Source organism: Durio zibethinus, chromosome 28 (genome assembly GCF_047325235.1).
Source record: "Durio zibethinus cultivar Kanyao isolate XHJ-2024 chromosome 28, ASM4732523v1, whole genome shotgun sequence".
NCBI lineage: Eukaryota > Viridiplantae > Streptophyta > Magnoliopsida > Malvales > Malvaceae > Durio > Durio zibethinus.
In genome coordinates this window covers 9,324,689-9,330,960 of record NC_143189.1, presented here as the reverse complement: position 1 = coordinate 9,330,960, position 6,272 = coordinate 9,324,689, and the positions used below count along the sequence as shown (strand labels likewise).

At 29.1% G+C, this 6,272-nt stretch overlaps 1 pseudogene across 1 annotated transcript; it reads left to right on the top strand.

Moving 5' to 3' along the window:
* Positions 1 to 3,657: 3,657 nt before the first annotated feature.
* Positions 3,658 to 5,964, top strand: LOC111280737 (amino acid transporter AVT6E pseudogene; annotated as a pseudogene). Its single transcript, XR_016335206.1, has 2 exons — positions 3,658 to 3,727; positions 3,835 to 5,964. The product of XR_016335206.1 is annotated as an amino acid transporter AVT6E pseudogene (transcript).
* Positions 5,965 to 6,272: the final 308 nt, after the last annotated feature.

Here is a 6,272-nt window from a genome sequence, read left to right as displayed (position 1 = left end):
AGAAATATAGTGAAAGCTTCAAAAGTAACCAAACGTTAAAAGGGAAGAAAATAAAAGATAGGAGACTGAAAATATGTTGCTTCATCATCCTTTAGTAATGGTGAAAGCACTTGTCCGAGACGAAACTGGATACTAAGACTACCTAAGGATCCAGGCGCCTACGAGAATTGAGCAAGAGAAGAGTGAAGGTGTTATGAAGGAGATAAAAAAATTTATTAAAACGTAAATCAGGGTGTAATTGGAATTTTATATTAATTAATTTGATAATGTGATAAAAGTGTATTAGATATTATTGATGTAAGTCCTTATGGTAATAGAAAGAGACTTCAAGTGGGAAAAATTTATCCAAGCGACGAATGTGAGTAATGAGAATACCATAAAAGGTGTACACAGGGTTTACCATATTTTGAGTAAGTTTAACTAAGCCCAAACAATGTAATTCTCATACTATTGAAAACGAATTTTATTTTTAACATAATATGACATTTAAATATTTACTGTTAATATTAAATTTAAGATTAAATCACATTAGGTTAGAGTTAAATTTAGATTCAAATAAATTTTGATTTGAATCAATTCAAGTTTAGATTAATTTTGATTTCGAATTAAATTGAGTTTAAATCAATTTGAATTTGGATCAATTTGGGTTCGGATCAAATCAAGTTTGAATTGATGACATTTTTGATCAAATCAAATCAGTTGAGTTTGTGTTTGGATTAATTGGACTTTTTGGATTGAGTTAACTTTTATCACCTCTATACATGTTTGATGATCATACCTTTTAAGCTTTGTGCTCATTTTTTTTTAAATTTCATTTTTATAAAAAAGATTTCTAAATACAATCCATATTTTACTCTCCACACTCATTTATTAAACACAATCAAAATTTAAACCCAAAATATAAAAAATTGCTCTTCACATCCTAACTCCCCTAAACCCATTTACCGTAACACCTTTAACTTCAATCTTCTTCCACAGCCTCAATCGCATCTTAAAAACTTCAATCAAACCCTAAATTACAAAGTTTTGGATGAAATCAGGCAAAAAGATTTCAAAATAAAGGTAAATTGTGTTTAATTTTTATTATATTATAATTAAATTGAAATCTGGTAACTTGTGATTTTTGTGTGTGATTTCGTGACATATAAAAATTTATTTTTATAACTTTTAATTGATGCATATCCTAAATTTTTAAAAACTCATGGCGATACATATCCTAAGTTTTCAAAAGTTCACGAATAAGTATATTTGTAAACTTTTAAAGAGGGAATGACTAAAGGGTAATTTGATAGAGGTTAATTAAATAATTTCTTATAGAAAAATATGACTGCATCGAGAAAGCTCCCAATAGAAAAGTGAAAAAATTATACTCCATTACAAATTGAAAATACACACACATATGTGTGTGTATATATATATATATATAATGATATTTGTTTATATCAACGTAAGCGTTACACTCTTTTTTAATTTTTATATCAAAATTAAATTAATTTAGAATATATAATCCAATAATAATAAAAAATATAACACTTAAAGTAAGATAAATAAATCTCAATTCATATATATATATATTATGATTATAACAATTATGTCGAGTTTCTTTAAGTTTCATATTATAGTTTTTAGTAATACATATTTTTTTTATTTTTGGCATTAGAACAATAATTAATCAAATTTATGAAAAAAGTTTAAGACAATAATATCAAAATTTAAAATCAAAGCATTTTTCTTAATTTTTGTATTAAGTCAAATTTAAATATTTAATTTCAGATAAGAGAGTACATATAGAAAACATTAAAAATCCAATAAAAAAAATAATCATTTTAGAAATGAGATTATATTCTTTGTTATTCACGAAAGTAAATAAATATAATTTTTATTTCAAAAAAATATAGAAGGAATCATATAATATGTTGTGTTAAGTTAGAAGAATTGGATATAGCAACCAAATTGTTGTTTTACAAAAAATCAACTAAGAAAATTACATAATAATCATATGAAAATAATGATATTGTAGTTGCAGTATTATTTCTTTATAAAATAGGATAAAATTCAACATATAAATAGTTTCTCATTTTTTGAACTTCTTTTTCTCTTTTTACATATAATTTAAAAACAATTATTTCACTACTTTTTCTTCTGAATACAAAAACATTAACCATAATGTTTTAGTAATAATTTTGGCTAAAATAACAAAAAAAAAACATAAATTTTTTAATTTTTTAAAATAAATCTTTATATTTTGATTATACTCAATAGATTTTTAATATTTAATTCTTATTCAAATAAATATTTTTCCAAACAAAAAATTAACTTTTGTTACAATTAAGCTAATTAGATTTTTCTATCCACTTAAAAGCTGATGTAACTTGATAATGGAGACGAAAATTGAAAATAAATAATTAAATTTTATTTTAAAAGTGGCTTGATGGTATGGATAAAACTAAAAGTCAAAAAAATTCTTAAAAAAAATACTTTTCAAGAAATGTTTTTATTTTCAATTTTCAATCTTAGGTTATGTCATCGAGCCGCTTCAGTTCCTTGTAAATAAAAAAAATCCAACTGCGTTGCTTATAAAAAAGTCCATTTAAAAAAAAAAATCTATATGAGTATAAATTAAAAATTAATGATTTAGTTAATAATTATGTACTCTTTTAATAAAATGTTAGATTTTTAATTTCAATAATGAAAAATTAGTTTTTGACAATTTTGAATAAAAAAGTTGTTAACAAATTATTTAGAAATAATAAAAGCATAAAGATTTACTAAAGGAGAAAAAAAATCAAAGATTTATTTAATATTTTAGTCTAATGTTTGATATGGGATTTTCACTTTAAAAATTATAAAGATTTACGTTTAATGATTAGATCATCATAAAAATCGTATAGTAATTTTATATGATGATGATCATAGATCGTTAAGAATGATTAGGCCTAAAGGAATCAATGCTATTGGGTCATCGAGTTGGGCTTTGAATCTTAAAGTGCAGCTGCTCTGTCTTTAGAGGGGGTTCAAACACCTGATATTTTATAATACAAATAAAAAATTTGCGAAAAATGATTGAAGTGACAGCTTTTAAAATTTATATATAATTCAAAGAATTTATCACCTATTTTTATATTATTATAATTATTGAACAAACACGTGATAATTTTATAATTTCATTTGTAAAGTTCAAAATTTTATCATTTTTTTTTAATTTATGAATGATTTTCAATTTTAGATTTCTTTACCAAGTTGGTCACGACGTTCACATTTGATCTTTAATTGTTAGCTTCGAATCATAAACATGGATGAGCGAAGAAAATAAAAAAAATCGTTAAAAAATATTAGGAAATATTAAATATATATTTTTATTTTAATGATTAAATTTTAATAAATAAAAATATATTTATTTTTTTAATTAATAATAAGAAACTAAAAAAAAAAATCAAAGAATTAAAAATCCAACGTCCTTTGTCTGTAACAGCAAAAAACGGCAAAGTACTTCATGCAGTTTAGATCTTGCCACGTCATTTTAATTCATGATAATGATCTGACGTGGCAGTATCCAAAAATCTGTCTCAATGTCTCCTCCAATGGCATCATTCAAAGCTCCCCATGTTTTTTTTTTCGGTTATCTTTCCAAAAAATTGGTATTCCTGTTTCTCTTCCCTTGAAAGCTGCGCAAAACAAAACAACGGAAACCAGAAGCATACAAAGACGTTGACCCACCATGGATCTGGTGCTTTTCTCTTGACCCTTTCCATTCCAATCCATTCAATTCAGTTCAATTCCCCCTAATTCTTTGTGAGTTTTAATCTTTACGTTCATTTTTTTTTTCTCATATAGATCTTCACAAAGTTTGAGGCTTATTAGTAATTTGATTGTTTTAGAATGGATAGTAATTATTTACCTATACCCAAAGGCTCATATGTAGAATTACAAATACAAAAGGAACCCCAGGATTTTAGATCGTAGCAAAGATTGCTTCTTTCTGACGATGGAAACTGGGTAAATGATCCCAAGATTCTTCATGATGTTGATGATCTTAACGATGATATTGATGCTGATGTTGATATTGGTAGTGATATTGATGATTATACCCTTGTTTTAAGTGAACCCAATAAAGGGTCTGGTGTTTGTGGCGCTGTTTTTAACTTAACTACCTCTATTATTGGTGCTGGAATCATGGCTTTACCTGCTACTATGAAGGTTCTTGGGATTGTTTTAGGGGTTGTTTTGATAATCCTGATAGGAATTTTGTCAGAAATTAGTGTCGAAATGTTGGTTAGGTTTGCAGTTTCATGTAAGGCTAGATCGTATGGGGAAGTTGTGCAGGTTATAATGGGCAGAACTGCTAGGGCTTTGTCTGAGATTTGTATAATTGTCAATAATGCAGGTGTTTTGGTAGTGTACTTGATTATTATGGGTGATGTTATGTCGGGTTCGGTTCGCCATCTTGGGGTTTTTGATCAGTGGTTGGGACATGGTTTTTGGGATCATAGGAAGTTGTTGATTTTGGTTGTTATGGTGGTTTTTCTTGCTCCACTTTGCGCCTTAGATAGAATTGATTCGTTGAGTATGACTTCAGCAGCTTCAGTTGCTCTTGCTGTTGTTTTTGTTGTGGTTTGCTTTGCTGTTGCTTTTATCAAGCTTATTGAAGGGAAGATTGAGGCTCCAAGGATGAGCCCGGATTTTGGGTTGAAAATGGCAATTTTGGATTTACTAGTGGTTATCCCAATTATGTCCAATGCATATGTTTGTTTCAACCTATACATAATGAGCATGAAGGGCGATCTCCTCAAAAGATGAACAGGGTGGGAAGGATCACGACTGTTCTTTGTGTCGTGGTCTATGCCTCAACAGCTGTATCAGGGTATCTGCTTTTTGGGAAGGATACTGAAGCTGATGTTTTGACCAATTTTGACAAGGATCTTGGAATTCGTTTTAGCACTGCCTTGAATTATATTGTCCGGGTTGGCTACATTCTTCATTTGGTTCTTGTTTTCCCAGTAATCCATTTTTCCCTACGGCAAACTGTGGATACCTTGGTGTTTGAGGGATCAGCTCCTCTCACAGAGAGTAGGAAAAGGTCTTTGGCATTAAGAGTAATATTGCTAGTGCTTATTTATTTTGGATCTACCATGATCCCAAATATATGGACAGCTTTCAAATTTACAGGAGCAACAACAGCTGTTTCATTAGGTTTTACATTCCCAGCTCTCATTGCATTGAGAATAAGTCAGCAAGAAGAGGGGTTGAGCTTGAGCAGAGTAGAAAAAATCTTGTCCTGGTTAATGCTAATATTGGCAGTCATAGTTAGCATTGCAGGGCTAATTGGAAATATTTATACCATCCAAAGTAAATCTGAATGATTCCCTTCTTAAAGAGTTTTGAGCCTGGTTTCCCAAGGTATCATTTTGATAATTTTTGCTTGAAGTCGTGATGACGTATAATCTGTTTCTATGTTGCTCAGATTTTCTTAATAGATAATGAAATGGTTTTGAATGGTGGTTACTGTGATGCACTTTTTCACGGTGCCATTATGCTAGGAAGTCCACAAAAGGCTTGAAAGGTTCTGATGGGTCTGATTATGCTTTGATACAATGCCTTTTTGTACCCTTCAGAGGAACTGTGACAGGTTACCTGGCATATGAAGAATACTTGGGAGGATACTTGAAAGGACCCATATCTCTGTAAGTTGATTGAAATTTTACAAATTGAACCATGCTACAGATATGCTTAGTTACACGTTTCTTCTTGCACAAAAGAATTGAGTATAACTATCTGATGTAAGAAAAATACTACATTCAATTAATTTCTGTCAGTCTCCTTTTTGGTTAGGAGGAAACATTGTTTTGCTTCTGGAGAAAGCTCTGGTACACAACTGTTCTAATTGCTACGATATTTGTGCTGCTGTGTGGTTGCTTCTATTCAAATATAAAGAATAAAATATTCCTTGATGAAATTTGAATGATACTTATTAGTTGGCATGAATTTCTTTCAGCTTCAACCTAATGCAAATCCCATATTACGATAAAGCAATCTTGATAGCCAATTAAATCTTGAATTCATAAGAGAAAGAATGGATTGAGGTTGTGGGATGTCGTAGGTATAATATCTTCTTGTGTGTAATACTTGATTATGAATGTAACTTCAAAATGAAAAATCCTGATGAGTTTTGAAGCATTTTCTTTCTTAAGAGAGGAAAAACTGAAAAAAAAAAGGGAAAATAGAAAAGGGTTTGTTGTGATTTGTTTGGGGAAAGCTCGTCTTGTGCTGGTGAA